We start from the raw sequence: 19635 nt of genomic DNA, 5'->3' as shown, positions 1-19635 counted from the left end.
TTAACCATAGGGTGGTAGATCTCTCTTACTTCAGACAAGACGGACATGCATAGCAACTCACATGAAATTCAACAATGAATAGTTGATGGCGTCCCCAGTAAACATGGTTATCGCACAACAAGCAACTTAATAAGAGATAAAGTGCATAATTACATATTCAATACCACAATAGTTTTTAAGCTATTTGTCCCATGAGCTATATATTGCAAAGGTGAATGATGGAATTTTTAAAGGTAGCACTCAAGCAATTTACTTTGGAATGGCGGAAAATACCATGTAGTAGGTAGGTATGGTGGACACAAATGGCATAGTGGTTGGCTCAAGTATTTTGGATGCATGAGAAGTATTCCCTCTCGATACAAGGTTTAGGCTAGCAAGGCTTATTTGAAACAAACACAAGGATGAACTGGTGCAGCAAAACTCACATAAAAGACATATTGAAAACATTATAAAACTCTACACCGTCTTCCTTGTTGTTCAAACTCAATACTAGAAATTATCTAGACCTTAGAGAAACCAAATATGCAAACCAAATTTTAGCATGCTCTATGTATTTCTTCATTAATGGGTGCAAAGCATATGATGCAAGAGCTTAAACATGAGCACAACAATTGCCAAGTATCACATTACCCAAGACATTTATAGCAATTACTACATGTATCATTTTCCAATTCCAACCATATAACAATTTAACGAAGGAGAAACTTCGCCATGAATACTATGAGTAGAAACCAAGGACATACTTGTCCATATGCTACAGCGGAGCGTGTCTCTCTCCCATAAAGTGAATGCTAGGATCCATTTTATTCAAACAAAACAAAAAACAAAAACAAACCGACGCTCCAAGAAAAAGCACATAAGATGTGATGGAATAAAAATATAGTTTCAGGGGAGGAACCTGATAATGTTGTCGATGAAGAAGGGGATGCCTTGGGCATCCCCAAGCTTAGACGCTTGATTCTTCTTGATATATGCAGGGGTGAACCACCGGGGCATCCCCAAGCTTAGAGCTTTCACTCTTCTTGATCATAGTATATCATCCTCCTCTCTTGACCCTTGAAAACTTCCTTTACACCAAACTTCTCATAAACTTCATTAGAGGGGTTAGTACATAATCAAAAACTCACATGTTCAGAGGTGACACAATCATTCTTAACACTTCTGGACATTGCTCAAAGCTACTGGAGTTTAATGGAACAAAGAAATCCATCCCACATAGCAAAAGAAGCAATGCGAAATAAAAGGCAGAATCTGTCAAAACAGAATAGTCCGTAAAGACGAATTTCTAATAAATACTTCCGTTGCTCAGATAAGAAAACTCAAAACTAATGAAAGTTGCGTACATATCTGAGGAACACGCACGTAAATTGGCATATTTTTCTGATTTTTCTACAGAGAGAAAATCCCAGATTCGTGACAGATAGAAATCTGTTTCTGCGCAGAAATCCAAATCTAGTATCAACCTTCGATTAGAGGCTTCACTTGGCACAACAAAACACAAAACTAAGATAAGGAGAGGTTGCTACAGTAGTAAACAACTTCCAAGACACAAAATAAAAACAAAGTACTGTAGCAAAATAACACATGGGTTATCTCCCAAGAAGTTCTTTTCTTTATAGCCATTAAGATGGGCTCAGCAGTTTTGATGATGCACTCGCAAGAAATAGTATTTGAAGCAAAAGAGAGCATCAAGAGGCAAATACAAAACACATTTAAGTCTAACATGCTTCCTATGCATAGGAATCTTGTAAATAAACAAGTTCATGAAGAGCAAAGTAACAAGCATAGGAAGATAAAACAAGTGTAGCTTCAAAGATTTCAGCACATAGAGAGGTGTTTTAGTAACATGAAAATTTCTACAACCATATTTTCCTCTCTCATAATAACTTTCAGTAGCAACATGAGCAAACTCAACAATATAACCATCACATAAAGCATTCTTATCATGAGTCTCATGCATAAAATTATTACTACCCACATAAGCATAATCAATTTTATTAGTTGTAGTGGGTGCAAATTCAACAAAGTAGCTATCATTATTATTCTCATCATCAAATATAGGAGGCATATTGTAATCATAATCAAATTTATCCTCCATAACAGGTGGCAACAAAAGACTACTATCATTATAATCATCATATATGGGAGGCAAAGTATCATCAAAGAAAATTTTCTCCTGAATGCTTGGGGGACTAAAAAGATCATGAAAACCACCTTCCCCAAGCTTAGAACTTTCTATATCATTATCAACAATGGTGTTCAAAGCGTTCATACTAATATTACTACCAGCATGCAAATAAGATTCCATAGGTTTTTTAATTTTCGCATCAAACAATCCATGTTTTAAATCAGGAAACATAAATAGAAGCTCATTCTTGTCCATTATGCCAAACTAGTGTAAACAAGAAACAAAAAGTTGCAATTGCAGGATCTAAAGGAAATAGCTTTGAGTACTTACGGCGCCGGAAAATAGCTTGGTAGCCGAGGTCCGGAGTGTGAGTACCTTTTACCTTTCCTCCCCGGCAACGGCGCCAGAAAATAGCTTGATGTCTACTTCCCCCTCCTTTTCCTGTAGACAGTGTTGGGCCTCCAAGAGCAGAGGCTTGTAGAACAGCAGCAAGTTTTCCCTTAAGTGGATCACCCAAGGTTTATCGAACTCAGGGAGGAAGAGGTCAAAGATATCCCTCTCATGCAACCCTGCAACCACAAAGCAAGAAGTCTCTTGTGTCCCCAACACACCAAATAGGTGCACTAGTTCGGCGAAGAGATAGTGAAATACAGGTGGTATGAATATATATGAGCAGTAGCAATGGTGCCAGAAAATAGCTTGGTGGCGTGTAGTTGATGGTGGTACTATTGCAGCAGTAGTAACGCAGTAAAACAGTAAACAAGCAGCGATAGCAGTATTTAGGAGCAAGGCCTAGGGATTACACTTTCACTAGTGGACACTCTCAACATTGATCACATAACAGAATAGATAAATGCATACTCTACACTCTTGTTGGATGATGAACACATTGCGTAGGATTACACGAACCCTCAATGCCGGAGTTAACAAGCTCCACAATTAATGTTCATATTTTAGTAACCTTATAGCGTAAGATAGATCAAAAGACTAAACCAAGTACTAACATAGCATGCACACTGTCACCTTCATGCATATGTAGGAGGAATAGATCACATCAATACTATCATAGCAATAATTAACTTCATAATCTACAAGAGATCATGATCATAGCATAAACCAAGTACTAACACGGATGCACACACTGTCACCATTACATCGTGCAGGAGGAATAGACTACTTTAATAACATTGCTAGAGTAGCACATAGATAAATTGTGATACAAAATACATTGCAATCATAAAGAGATATAAATAAGCACTTCACTATGCTCTTCATAACAGTGAGTAAGTATTCTGTGAAATATAGCCTAAGAGACCCACACGGTGCACACACTGTCACCTTTACACACGTGGGACAAGGAGTCTCCGGAGATCACATAAGTAAAACTCACTTGACTAGCATAATGACATCTAGATTACAAGCATCATCATATGAATCTCAATCATGTAAGGCAGCTCATGAGATTATTGTATTGAAGTACATAGGAGAGAGATGAACCACATAGCTACCGGTACAGCCCCGAGCCTCGATGGAGAACTACTCCCTCCTCATGGGAGCAGCAGCGGTGATGAAGATGGCGGTGGAGATGGCAGCGGTGTCGATGGAGAAGCCTTCCGGGGGCACTTCCCCGCTCCGGCAGCGTGCCGGAACAGAGACTCCTGTCCCCCAGATCTTGGCGTCGCGATGGTGGCGGCTCCTGGAAGGTTTCTGTGGTTTTCGCCAATCGTATCAGGGTTTTCGATCCAGGGGCTTTATATAGGCGAAGAGGTGGCACCAGAGGGTCGAAGGGGTGCCCACACCATAGGGTGGCGCGGGCCCCCCCCTGGCCGCGCCGGCCTAGGGTTTGGTGGGCCTGTGCCCCCTCCCTGGTGCTTCTCGTGTGTTCTGGATGCTTCCGGTGAAAATAGGAACCTGGGCGTTGATTTCGTCCGATTCCGAGAATATTTCGTTACTAGGATTTCTGAAACCAAAAACAGCAGAAAACAGGAACTGGCACTTCGGCATCTTGTTAATAGGTTAGTTCCAGAAAATGCACGAATATGACATAAAGTGTGCATAAAACATGTAGATAACATCAATAATGTGGCATGGAACATAAGAAATTATCGATACGTCGGAGACGTATCAGATTACACCCTCTTTTGATGTGGTGGTAGAATGACACCATAGTAGCTAGTGTGATCGTTAGTCAGATCACGCTAGCTAGTAGATTGAACTTTTGCGATGCTTTTGTCTATATGATCATGCATGCTTACACTTCTTAGTTTATGTTCTTCACTTGTCTTGCAATGCTATGTTCTTTGATATGTTTGTTATGCTCTGTCTTGGTAGAAGTTCAACTAGTATTTGGTCTACTATGGACGAGTGGCAGGAGTGTACAGTTTGTGGAAGGAGGTTGGGCCTCTTGTGAATGGATACGATAACAACCTCCACGAAGGGTACAAGACAAGAGATGAGGCAGAAGAAGCTTACTCGAAGTTCTTATCGTAGAAGGTAGACTAGTACATGCCTCCACAGGTCGAGGTCCATGAAGCTCCACCAAAGATCGCATGTCACGGTGAAGGGAGCAGCCTGAAGAACTTGATCATCGTCGTACTTGTGATCCGGATCATGTATCTGACGCGGTCATAAGCTTGTGTGATCACTTGTAATATCGTAAACCCTAGACTCGTTGATGGTAACTTCACCAACTGTGCGTGCAAGGTGACCGTATCGGGACTTATGCGAGCTACCAAACATTATGCATTGCATCAACAAAGCAGAGAAACACGATTTGTGGCCTACCAAACAGTTCGACCTTATTTCTCCCCTCATGCACCTAGTAACATTATTGGGATCCAAACGCAGTGCATAACATGGCCCAAGGTCCTTTTCTCCTCTTACGACATCTAGCAGACCAAATGAGAAAACGCGAAAATTCCCAGAACAACCAATCAGGCCTTTATATCCATAAAAGTTGCCCCCACTTAGCGCAAAAATCCGCTCAAGCTAACAAACACGCCCTTAACGATTCAGTGCAGCGCATTAAGAGCAGAGCAGCGATGTACCGGTGTACCGGGATTGATCCTCCCAAATAGACCCAAACAACTGCTAGTTGTAGTTGGTCGATAAACTATACTATCTCCGTCCTAAGGAATAAGACGCACATGTATTTCAAAACAAACTTTGACTATAAAAAATGAGTGACAAAATCTCGATCATATTATATATAATTAGTATCATTAGATTCGTATTAAAAAACATTTTCTAATGATGTTAATTTTATACGAATAATCTTCATATATTTAAAATATTTTTTGGTAAAATAAAAACACGTAAAATAAAAATGTCTTGTTCCTTGAATGGGAGGTAGTACTACGGTACGGTAGTATTCATCTGTCGCAGAAATGCAGAGCATGACTGACCAAGTTGCCAAATTTATCTGAGGCTTCCTCGTACGGTCTTGCATCACAGGCCAAATGCATGCATGTGCCACTTTCCAATTCTCTTTTACTACTACGCAAAAGAATAGTAGAAAAGCTACTCCTTTTTTTCGAACGCGACTTTCCCATTTCTGGTGAAGCACCAACATCTAGTCAATAGTTTAATTAAGCACTAATCTTCCCACCCTAAAACAGCGATGGTCACATGTAGTAGCCATTAAACTAATCTCCACCAGCCGCTACCCCCTCGAACCGTGACAGAAGAAACTAGATGATTCCCCGCACATTGTTGCGGGAATTTATAGACTTCTCTTGATGAAGAGCAAAATAAGAAGACATGCTAATTTCTCATTAGGTAGAACGGTCATAAACGGAATAGGAGGGGCGTGTAAAGAGTCTTTTTATGGGAATAGGGGAAAATATGTTGGGCCATTAGGCCAGGTTAACACAATAATTAGAATGCTTAGTATTCACAACAACGGAATATTAATCACACAAAACAAATTAAGAGCTTACTTCTTACTTGGTTGAGATGGGCAACCTAGCCCATTGAGTATTTTTTGTAAAATTCCATGAGGCCCAATAATGATGTGCTTAGTAGTTCACGGGAACAAAAAAGACCAATTGTGGTATCAAAACACATAAACTCCAGAAAATCAGTGAGAAAATCCCTTGAAATGTTTGAATCAAGTATATGTTAGGTTTCACATAAGTACGATCTGCTTCCACTGAACCAAAAGCTCAGTTAACCAAGCAAAATCAGAAACTAATCATGCAAGTAGCTGCGGACAAATGAATATAGCTTTTACATAGCTCAAACGCATCAAGTTGGGGTTTGCATGTTGCAAGAGATAAAGAATGTACGGAACAACATACCGTAGTAGTACATGATAGTGGTTAAAGCAGAATCTAAAAATCTCGGATGTCATATACGTACCCTTCAAAATCTCGAACATTACCTCGAAAAAAAAATCTCGAACATGTATATATCAAATGTAATCAAATAGAGGCCTTGTAGTAAAAAAATATGGTACTAACTCCAAATAAATTAGCGGCAATAAAGAATATTGACAGCGGGAAAAGATCATGCATGGCATGCTAGGATATGTAATGAGCAAAATAGAAAGTAACTTTCGTAGTAGCAAACCTGGAAAAAAACTGGAATTCAGTTGTACGCAGTTATACATGCTTACATTCAGATATTTCAAGGAGAGTTTAAGTGAGATAAAAAAATCAACCACACTTTCATAGAATAAAATAATACCACCGTGGTCAAGAAAGTGGAACTTCAAAAGAACAAATACCTGGTTGACTGGATATAACAGCTGACTTCAGACGCACCATTCGGAGAGGCAAACCAAAACTCTGAATGCTCTGAATCCCTGGCTTGGTTGTTGACTGCACAATCGCTAAAAGGCTCTAACCTTAGCTTGATGTTAGAAATTATCCAAGCTCCTCCATCTGTGTCTTGCAATTAAATCATAAAATATGAGACCAGGGAGTCATCCTGAAGGCAAAATTCCTATTCTCCGTCTCTTTCATCTGCAAAGCCCGCACCTTACCACAGGCGACCAATTCCATATACAGCTAGAAGAGTATTACTGAATGGATTAGTAGCCTCTGTCAAAGAAACCCAAAATCAGGGTATGATGCCGCCAAAAACCCGAGAAGAGGCTCCACCTGAGAAGGACCACATCACCTAGATGGGTGGAGGTGATGTTGGAGGATGGTATACATGGTTTCTAGTTGGGAAGACGAAATACATGAAGTGACGGATGCCAACTGAGTGGAAATTTTTAAATTATGAGAAGAGGAAGGGAACAGACTCCATTAATGTTAAGTAGCCCACCAAAAAAAGCGAACAATTCACATTAAAACTCAGATAATTAGATATGATGCATGGCCTAAAAAATAGTTAGTGCAATATCTAAGTGGCATGGTTGCATGAGGTGAAAGCCAATAGGAAAAATTGGGGTACGCAAAAGAATAGTAGAAAAGCTACTCCTTTTTTTCGAACGCGACTTTCCCATTTCTGGTGAAGCACCAACATCTAGTCAATAGTTTAATTAAGCACTAATCTTCCCACCCTAAAACAGCGATGGTCACATGTAGTAGCCATTAAACTAATCTCCACCAGCCGCTACCCCCTCGAACCGTGACAGAAGAAATAACGACGGGGAGCAACATGTTCCGTCGCAAATTAGTTGTCACGAATATTTCTCCCCATCTTGCATATTTTACTAAACAAAAAATGCTTTATTTGTTACTCCCTCCATTCTCTGTTAATTGATTGTGATTTAATAACTTTGTACCAAATCAGAGTTAATAGGGAACGGAGGAAGTACTATCTTCTTCCCACTACATCTTAGTTTATTGCTACATTGGAGTTATTATAGTTGGCAAACAATCCAATCGGTTGGTACTTAGTCTATCTTCTCTTTACAGATCAAACATGCTGAAAGGTTTTGCAGATATATTTAGACACGTTTTAATGTATAGATTCGTTTAATCTGGAAAAAAGTAGTTGCTATGACTAATTTAGAAAGGAGAAATACTCCTGTATTATTTCCTCTCACCTCACCTCAAAGAGAGATGTGGTTGGATTTGCCGCACTGTCACGTCGTCCTCACGCTTGTGTCCAAACACGGACACATATCCGCCGCCCTGAAAGGACGTGGTTCGAACTCATAGTGAAAAATGCTCATCAAACTAGAAAAATCTTTTGCTGTGGATTTTCTTCCCTTTACGAACGGAGGTGTAGATTTTGCGTGGTCCTCCAAACAGGACCATCTCGACCAGTCTCACCCTCAAGCTCACATCTCACTGGCTGGATGGAGGAGTGGTCCTTGGACCTTACTGTCCGTGACCTAACTCGCGTCGCCTCATGTCATGTTCGGGATAAGCAGCGAGCTGTGTTGCGGCGAGAACTACTAGCAGCTCAACCGCCAAATGCTCCTGGAAAGATTTAAAATTACAGTTAGAGTCAGAAAGCAGAAAAGCTGCTGCAGAGGAGGGGTCTGGAAAGACCAGCGATCGACGCGACCTAGAAACTAAGGGCATCCACAAAGCACAGTATTTGGCATCGGAACTACATATGGCTACACCTCCACAATGTTGCCTAGTTCCAAATGTCTACACAATGGGCCCTGATACTGACACAAACAATGTAAAAGAATTGTTTTTCTTTACAGCCATCCTCTCTCTCACCTTAACCATCTTCTCTTTCTTCCTTAGATATGCATATTTTAACCCATCAAGCATTTGGCCACAAACTTGGCATCGGAGCAACTACTTGCTCCGGTTCCCACTTTTGCTTCTTTTGGAACTAGCTTCACAATGTAGGGAACTAGTTCCAAAAGCCAAAAAGCTAATATAGAACCACATTTGGCTATACATTGTGGGTGCCCTAACCGGACCATAAGTACATGTCGGGCAAATTTGCTAACTAGGCATCTCTAACAATACGACTCATTTTGTATACCAAAGCTGTTTGCTATAAGAGATCGACTACTTTTGGCAAATTAAATTGGGTGTATGAAGCTAATCCTACTGTTTGCTTGATGGGGCTAACTCTATTGGAGCGTGTGCTGCTATCTATGAGGAGTGTTCTTTCCTATCTAGGGGCTTTGCTCATGTTATGTTTTCTCATAGTGATAGGAAAGTAATATGAGGAGTGTTCTTTCCTAGCTAGGGGCTTTGCTCATGTTATGTTTTCTCATAGTGATAGGAAAGTAATAGGGTGGCTCATACTTTTGCTTGCAAGACTGAGGGATCTCATTCAGTTTGGATGAAGGATCCGCTAAATTTTATCATCGAGTTGCTCACAAACGATGTAACCTTTTTGATGATCAATAAAGTTGCCATGATGGTTTTCCCTAAAAAAAACTGTTAGCAAAATCGCTCTATGGATAAATTAGAGGCTTGTGTTCTTTCATGGGCTGTTAGGGTGGGATATACCAAGCAGACCGGGGCATTTTTCTGATTTCTCTTGCAGCTATGGATGACGTGATAGAGTCTCAAAGGTGTCATTAAGAATTAGTTTTGAGTACAGAAACCCTAGGAAAAGGTTTTCGTCGCATTATAGCACTAGTAGTGCAGCATCCAACTCCATACGTATAATCTCCCGTGGTTTCTCCTCTCAGCCGCCGTCTAACCCTAGCCGTCTCCAGTTCATCCTCCTCCATAGATTGGTTCCTCCTCCTCCGGTCGGCTTCGCCGGCGTCAGGAGGAGTGGGGAACCCGATCTATGCGTGGAGTTTCGAATAAAAGTATTGTTTTTATTAGATTATGTTAGGATTTTGGTAGCCGTCTTCTTGTAGGTTTCCCCTCAATGGAGATGGCATCGTCTGTAAGAAGTGATCTTCGGCCTTTCATTCGGCGACGAGATCTTCTTCCCGGCGTCAATGGTGGTGTTGAACAATCATAATTTTCTAGGTATGGGTCTTCGGATCTTGCTTCGCCAGATCGATTTTGGATCTTTTGTCGTTGTTGCCGCGAGGAGGACTATCCTCGCATTTTTGTCCCGGCTGCTACGTCCTCGACAATGGTGATTTGTACTCTGGACTCTCCATCGACGACGACAAAGCTAGTTGGTTATTATTCCCTGATATACTGGTGTTGGTACTCTTCCGATGTTGTATGATTACTTTAATGGTTGCGTGCGTGCACGCAGCCTTGGAATTGCGGCTCAAAAAATTATGGGAGAACTTTCGTCGGTATCTACAGGTCTATGGTTCGTTATCTATCTTTGGCTGCCTTCAAGAGTACAAAATTGTGTTCTGGAAGAAGAAAGAAATTGAAGACCTCGAAGATTTGTTACTATCTTTTAGACTTTATTTTGTAATCGTTGGAGTCAGTTCATGTATATCTAATACCATGTACTATTTGTTGCTATGAATATATGTGGTATTGATTGTCAAAAAAAGAATTAGTTTCGAGTCCTATTTTATTCTAGTCGCGTCATCTTTTATTTGTCAATTTGGTTTTACTTTTGGTGTGATGGTTTTTGGGCATGTCTAAAGAAACACGGCCATTGGTCCATTAGGTTGGCATGGGGCATGTCCTACCCAAATAGGTGTGTGTGAGTGTGAAGGGTTTTGGCAGTCATCATATGTACGCTTAGGTTGAACTTTTTAGGTTAAAGATAAGTTCCAACGTTTGGGGTCCCATATCGTTGTGTTTTCTTAATGATCTTGAAGATCTGATGTGTTGCTATATGTGGGAGACTGGGAGTTGATTCTGATTAGTTCCGAGGTCTGAAGTTTCCAGGTTTTGTGATTGATCATCAATTAACCGAACTAACCTAGTTGTTGTTTGTCTGGTTCGCCGTGGAAGATTGGTCCAAAAACTTTATTGGGTCACGCTGATGCTTATACATGCCAGGTGTACCAGGCGAGTCAGATCCTGCACGTGGAGGATGATACGAAGAGTGAGGACATGGAGACGCAAGCGGCGAGGGTCATAGAGGCTACGAAGCGGCGCGAGAGGGGGCGGGTGAGGAACCACTAGGATACAAACACACCGAGCCGCATCTTGATGGCTAGGTTCCAATGTCACCGTAACAAGCCACCAGTGTTAGCGGGGCTTGAAGCCACGGCAAAGCGCCTAGGAAAAGCGAAGGGCGAGTGTTGGACCATGGCGAAGGCGGGCCACTGCGAGGCCGGTTCCTTCGGTCTCCGGCCACGACGAGGCTAAGGACAACAAGCAATAGATGTAGCCATCCTTGTCTAGTTTTATTTAAAAATTCTATATAATGAAGAAAAAAATCCATACTATCCTCTTTTCTTGGGTACGTATTGGTTTTTTAACCAAACCTCGAAAGCATGCGGTTATTTTCCGAAAAATTGTGCTAGAGTTGCTCTTAGAGCAATTCCAGCAAGATCTGGTTAGCAAATTATAAATATTTAAATATTATATTTAAGTTTTGTTGGAGAACAGAGAAGATGAGAGCAAAGGCTAGGGGAATCTCTCTTTTCTAAGTTAACGTGAGAGCTCGTTTTAGCATGTGTTCCTATACATTTTGTGGAAACAAAGGTGGATGATAAACTATAGTAGATTTCTACAATAACTAGCTTAGAGCATCTTTAGCCACATCCCACAAAACGGTCCCAAACGGCGTCGGATCGAGCGTTTTGGGATGTGTTTTGTTCGTGCTGCGTTTATGGGACGTCGCTCCCCAGCCGCGTCCCCAAAACGTCACCCCAAACTTTTTTATAGGGTTTTAAAAAACACAACCATTTATTAAACATAGCATACAAATAAATATGTTTGCTAAAATTGTTTTCGAATTCAAATACAACAAACAATAAAACAACTAAACAAATGTAATAAATGGGCTAGATCAAGGTATCGTGTCATTTGCTCATAATCCTTTGATCCTGCACATATGCTCAATGAGATTATTTAGAAGTTGCTTGATACGCGTACAGCACGCGTCCGTTGGGAACCCCAAGAGGAAGGTGTGATGCGTACAGCGGCAAGTTTTCCCTCAGTAAGAAACCAAGGTTTATCGAACCAGTAGGAGCCAAGAAGCACGTTGAAGGTTGATGGCGGCGGAGTGTAGTGCGGCGCAACACCAGGGATTCCGGCGCCAACGTGGAACCTGCACAACACAACCAAATTACTTTGCCCCAACGTGACAGTGAGGTTGTCAATCTCACCGGCTTGCTGTAACAAAGGGTTAGATGTATAGTGTGGATGATGATTGTTTGCAGAAAACAGTAGAACAAGTATTGCAGTAGATTGTATTCGATTAAAAGAATGGACCGGGGTCCACAGTTCACTAGAGGCGTCTCTCCGATAAGAATAAGCATGTTGGGTGAACAAATTACAGTTGGGCAATTGACAAATAAAGAGGGCATGACCATGCACATACATGATATGATGAGCATTGTGAGATTTAATTGGGCATTACGACAAAGTACATAGACCGCTATCCAGCATGCATCTATGCCTAAAAAGTCCACCTTCAGGTTATCATCCGAACCCCCTCCAGTATTAAGTTGCAAACAACAGACAATTGCATTAAGTATGATGCGTAATGTAATCAACAACTACATCCTTAGACATAGCATCGATGTTTTATCCCTAGTGGCAACAGCACATCCACAACCTTAGAACTTTCTGTCACTGTCCCAGATTTAATGGAGGCATGAACCCACTATCGAGCATAAATACTCCCTCTTGGAGTTACAAGCAAAAACTTGGCCAGAGCCTCTACTAGCAACGGAGAGCATGCAAGATCATAAACAACACATAGATAATAGATTGATAATCAACATAGCATAGTATTCTCTATTCATCCGATCCCAACAAACACAACATATAGCATTACAGATAGATGATCTTGATCATGTTAGGCAGCTCACAAGATCCAACAATGAAGCACAATTAGGAGAAGACGACCATCTAGCTACTGCTATGGACCCATAGTCCAGGGGTGAACTACTCACTCATCACTCCGGAGGCGACCATGGCGGTGAAAAGTCCTCCGGGAGATGATTCCCCTCTCCGGCAGGGTGCCGGAGGCGATCTCCTGAATCCCCCGAGATGGGATTGGCGGCGGCGGCGTCTCTGGAAGGTTTTCCGTATCGTGGCTCTCGGTACTGGAGTTATTATCGACGAAGGCTTCTTATAGTCGGAGAGGTAGGTTTAGGGGCGACGCGAGGGGCCCACACAACAGGCCGGTGCGGCCAGGGCCTAGGCCGCGCCGCCCTGTCGTCTGGCCGCCTCGTCGCCCCACTTCGTATCTCCCCCGGTGTTCTGGAAGCTTCGTGGAAAAATAAGATCCTGGGCGTTGATTTCGTCCGATTCCGAGAATATTTCTGAAAGGACACGGATGTCGCCTAGAGGGGGGGTGAATAGGCGGTTTAAAACTTTTACGAGATGGGCTTAACAAATGCGGAATAAAACTAGCGTTTACTTTGTCAAGCCCAAAGCCTATATACTATGGTTCACCTATGTGCACCAACAACTTATGCTAAGCAATACAAGCAACTTATGTGATAGCAAGATATATAACTTCAAGCACGATGGCTATCACCAAGTAAAGTGCATAAGTAAGGAGCTCGGGTATAGAGATAACCGAGGCACGCGGGAGACGATGATGTAGCCCGAAGTTCACACTCTTGCGAGTGCTACTCTCCGTTGGAGCGGTGTGGAGGACAAGTCACTCCAAAAGCACGAGGGCCACCGTATTCTCCTCGAGAATTCCCACCAAGAGGGATGTCCTCGAACCACTATGTAACCTTAGGGAGGTTACCGAACCCGCACAAAGCTTGGGGCTATCTCCACAACTTAATTGGAGGCTCCTAACAAATTGCCACAAAGGCCTTGCCCTTGAAGAATCTCCACAACTTAATTGGAGTCCCCAAGAACACCACTAAGATGCCACAAAGGCCTTGCCCTTGAAAATTCTCCACAACTTAATTGGAGTCCCCAAGAACACCACAAAGATGCCACAAAGGCCTAGAATCCGTCTAGGGTTCCAAGAACCCAAGAGTAACAACCTTCTTGCTTTCACTTCCACGAATCACCGTGGAGAACTCAAACTTATGCACCAAATGCAATGGCAAGAACACCACAAAGATGCTCAAGTACTTCTCTCTCAAATTCCAACAAAGCTACAAAAGCTATTGGGGGAATAAGAGAGGAAGAACAAAATAAGAGGAGGAACACCAAATTTCTCCAAGATCTAGATCTAGTGGATTCCCCTCACAAAGAGAGGGATTTGATTGGTAGAAATGTAGATCTAGATCTCCTCTTCCTTTTCCCTCAAAAAGATTCAAGAAGTATAGGAGGAGTAGAGGGATATGGCAAGCTCTCAAGGTCAACAATGGTGGAGAGCACAAAGGGGAAGAGGTAGCTGCCCAAGGAGGAAGAAGGGGGTCTTAAATACCCCCTCCCATCGAAATATGACCGTTTGGGTCAGCTCAGGCCGGATTTTCCGGGCCGGATATTTGCAAAATATCCGGGCCCCGAAAATCGGCTAAGGACTTGAGAAAACTGCTCGCAGTAAGGGGGCCGGACATTTGGCCGGATATTTGGCCGGATTTTCCCAAAAACCAGATTTTGCGGGGGGGCCGGATTATCCGCCCCAAACTTGGGCCGGAATATCCGCCCCCCTAAAAACTGGCAGAAACATCAAACTGAAACGGGCATAACTTTAGCATCCGGACTCCGATTTTGATGATCTTGGGCTTGTTTTAAAGCTAGGAACAAGCTCTACAAGATCATGCAGGAAACCTTCATAGTCCAACAAGGGAGGATAGAAACAAATGATGAAAGGTTTGACCTATCTAAAAAAGACATACCGGTAAAACCTCCAATCTTGAAAATGCAACAAGTTGCCCATGCAACAACCATTTTCGATGAACTAGAGCTTGTCATGAGAATAAGCACAAGCTCTAAAACATAACATGGATAAGATCCAAATAAAACCAAGAAGGATGATGAACCAAACTCGAAAACGCAACAAGTGATCTATGCGAAATCCGTTTTCGATGAACTAGAGCTTGTCATGAGAATAAGCACAAGCTCTAAAACATCACATGGATAAGGTCCAAATAACAACCAAGAAAGATGATGCAAGGATGCAAAGGTTTGTGCTCTCTCTGAACGATACGATCGAGTTACTCACTCAAGAGCCCTCTTGATAGTACGGCAACTAAACTATAAACCGGTCTCCAACTACACTATGAGACCGGTGAGAAAGAAACCCTATCAAGAGCAAACCTTATACTTGCGCATTACACTTGAGCTTGATGACGATGATCTTGACCTCAACAAGATGGAACGCCTTTCTTGCTTGTGCTTGCTTGACGAAGTCTTGTGGATTGCTCCCCCATAATCCACCATGGGAGAGCTTCTTCTTCGGCGCATCTTCACATAACCATGACCACCATGTGGATTGCTCCCCCATAATCCACCATGGGAGATCTTCTTCTTCGGCTCATCTTCACATATCCATGATCACCATATGGATGGCAAGACTCAGGCAAAGGATCTCTTCGAGATGGCTCATCTTGAACTTGCACTTCATTCTTCATTCTTCATCATATTGATGTCTTGAAGTAACTTGAGGGCTCACTTCATCTTCATCTTTAAGACATACTTGACACTTGATATCCTTCATCAAATTCTTCTTATTGAAACCTTGAAGCCAACAAATGGTTCAAGAATTGCCTATGGACAACTCCTACAAATATAACTCAATGCAAACATTAGTCCATAGGGATTGTCATTAATTACCAAAACCACACATGGGGGCTCCATGCACTTTCAATCTCCCCCATTTTGGTAATTGATGACAATCTCTTTGAGAGGGTTTATATAAGGAATTTAAGTAACAAATAAGTTGAATATATAGAGCAACTCCCCCATAATATATGCATGTGTGAATGATCTTGACTTTCATTGCATATATTGGCATTCAAAGCCTAGTGGAGTTTCCTCTAAATATTCAACTATGCAAAGCAATAAGATGCAATGCAATAAAGGCACATGCTTAAGCACAAAGCAAAGACATAACCAAATTCCCTTAAATCCTCCAAACTTCTCCCCCATTGGCACCAATTGCCGAAATGGGTGAAAAATTTAGAAGGCCAATATAGTGAGAGTTCCTCCATAGCGTGTGCATTTCTCATAATTTGAGTGGAATCAAATGCACATATCCAATGACGAATATTCGGAAGGAATCACACTATAGATAGGATCAAAGATTGCAAAAAGATAACAAAGTCAAGAAGCTTCAACAAATGAAGCAAGCAACCAAATGAACCACAAGGAAGATACCAAAAGAAAGATAGATATTATGATAAGATCAAGAAGATTGCTCTAAATAATATGAGGAAGCTCCCCAAGGTTTGTGCACAAAACTAGACAATTTGCATTGGAGTATAAAGTGCACAAACATGGAATCATCACTCCCATAATATCATTCAAAAACAAAAGATACCAAGTGAATCAAACTCTAATGATCACCACAAGATAGTGTTCTAAATCAAATGAGGAAGCTCCCCAAGGTACATGCATAAAATAAAATGTTGCATTTGAATACAATATGCATAACATGGAATCCTCACTCCCTCATTTAAAACACAAACATTTGTAATAGATCATAGATAGAAAAATAAGCTAAACACTTGCAACAAACAAATAGTTGATCAACAAGTAAGAGGCACCATAATAAAAAGGCTCAACCAAGAGGATATGTGAAAGGCATGATAAAGCATATTATAAGACTATTACAAGGATGAGCAAAAAGCATCATCATAGTCTTCAATGAATTATATTGCTTAGCATGACCAATCAACACGCAATAAATAAATAAGATATCAAAAGGAGATGTATCATTTCTTATGTGTATAAGTTTCTCTAAGTGGGCAATATCACAAAGATATTTATCCACGAAGAAACATGCACACACAAAATAGATACGCAAGAAAAATAGTATGATATCCAAGACGAAGTCATGCAATATACCAATAAGAATTTTTGCTTAATAGCATGGCCAAATGCTCAATTTTATTTTATTGTACATTCATGAACTTCAACCACAAACAACTAAAATACATCACAAATATCAACAAGGGATAGAAGATAGTTGGGATGCATTTGAGAAAGGCAACAAGTATCACAAACGAGGATACCAAAAGAAGTAGCTAAATTTGCACTTTCATCTATATTGCACATGTGAGAGCCTTGAGGAATTGATATGCAATAAAATTGCTAGATAGGCATAGTTGGGATGGATGAATCATGAGCATTTTTTAAAATACTTCCCAACAAATGCACTCATCTCAAATTACTCACATTCACAATATAGAGGTTTCATTAAGACTTTTGCAAGAAGCACAACATTTTCAAATCAAGAGATTCATGCCAAGATGCAACCATAAGGTTGGATACAAGAAAAGTATGCATGAGAAGATACTTGTTACCAAGATAGCATTGGTGTGGATGTAGTAGATATGTGTTCGTTGACCATCCTAGCTTGCCTCAAGTTACCATTGAGTCACCACTTCTTTCCAAGAGTGAGACAAGCATCCAATGCATATCCATTGTACCTAACACAAAGGTAAGTACAAAATGGTCCCCAAACTAATTGGGTTCGAAGTAGTTAGACACACTACAACATATAGGACAAACTCCACAATACTATGTGCATATAGATATGAAATTGAATTTCATGCACATCTTAATCAAATTAGGATTTGATGGAGTTTACCCTATATACTGGATCAAAGAAAGTAACACATGCTATAAGATATACATATATTAAATATGCATGCACAATACTTTCAAGAACCAAAGGAAGATACAATTTGGACAAAACACCAAATAAATCAAGAGACAATGGTTGCCCAAATTATATCAAAGAATCAAATCAACACAAGATTGACTCCAAAGACTTATCTCATTATAAGAAGCTAATTAAGCCTAAGCACAAAGGAATGAGATAACCAACTCCCAAGAGAGCAAGGTTCCAACAAATAAACCAAACCCTCGAGACTTTTTATGATGGCACAAAGTACCAAAAAGAAAATTTATGTCCCCCAAAACCAAATTTTTGATAATGATCAAGAGAAGTTAAGCATTCTAACAAATATATAAGAGCTCCCCCAAGATTAGTGCATTATCTAGGATTTTTCATATGAATACAAAATGCACAAAACTAGGATCATCACGCTACCTATATCTACTAAAATGCTAAGAAAGTTTGAATAGTCAAATTAGATCCATAAGATGCAAGGAAGACTGATACGTCTCCGACGTATCGATAATTTCTTATGTTCCATGCCACATTATTGATGTTATCTACATGTTTTATGCACACTTTATGTCATATTCGTGCATTTTCTGGAACTAACCTATTAACAAGATGCCGAAGTGCCGCTTTGTTTTTCTGCTGTTTTTGGTTTCAGAAATCCTAGTAAGGAAATATTCTCGGAATTGGACGAAATCAACGCCCAGGGGCCTATTTTTCCACGAAGCTTCCAGAAGTCCGAAGATGAAACGAAGTGGGGCCACAGGGTGCCCAAACCCTAGGGCGGCGCGGCCCCCCCTTGGCCGCGCCGACCTGTGGTGTGGGGCCCCTGTGCCCCCTCCCGACTTGCCCTTCCGCCTACTTAAAGCCTCCGTGACGAAACCCCCAGTACCGAGAGCCACGATACGGAAAACCTTCCAGAGACGCCGCCAACGCCGATCCCATCTCGGGGGATCCAGGAGATCGCCTCCGGCACCCTGCCGGAGAGGGGAATCATCTCCCGGAGGACTCTACGCCGCCATGGTTGCCTCCGGTGTGATGTGTGAGTAGTCTACCCCTGGACTATGGGTCCATAGCAGTAGCTAGATGGTTGTCTTCTCCCCATTGTGCTATCATTGTCGGATCTTGTGAGCTGCCTAACATGATCAAGATCATCTATCTGTAATTCTATATGTTGCGTTTGTTGGGATCCGATGAATAGAGAATACTTGTTATGTTGATTATCAAAGTTATATCTATGTGTTGTTTATGATCTTGCATGCTTTCTGTTACTAGTAGATGCTCTGGCCAAGTAGATGCTTGTAACTCCAAGAGGGAGTATTTATGCTTGATAGTGGGTTCATGCCTGCATTGACACCTGGGATAGTGACAGAAAGTTCTAAGGTTGTGTTGTGCTGTTGCCACTAGGGATAAAACATTGATGCTATGTCTAAGGATGTAGTTGTTGATTACATTACGCACCATACTTAATGCAATTGTCTGTTGCTTTGCAACTTAATACTGGAAGGGGTTCGGATGATAACCTGAAGGTGGACTTTTTAGGCATAGATGCAGTTGGATGGCGGTCTATGTACTTTGTCGTAATGCCCAATTAAATCTCACTATACTCATCATGATATGTATGTGCATGGTCATGCTCTCTTTATTTGTCAATTGCCCAACTGTAATTTGTTCACCCAACATGCTGTTTGTCTTATGGGAGAGACACCTCTAGTGAACTGTGGACCCCGGTCCAATTCTCTTTACTGAAATACAATCTCTTGCAATATCTTGTTCTCTTGTTTTCGCAAACAATCATCTTCCACACAATACGGTTAATC

This window comes from Lolium perenne, chromosome 4, assembly GCF_019359855.2.
Source record: "Lolium perenne isolate Kyuss_39 chromosome 4, Kyuss_2.0, whole genome shotgun sequence".
NCBI classification, from domain to species: domain Eukaryota; kingdom Viridiplantae; phylum Streptophyta; class Magnoliopsida; order Poales; family Poaceae; genus Lolium; species Lolium perenne.
Note: the sequence above shows the minus strand (reverse complement) of the source record.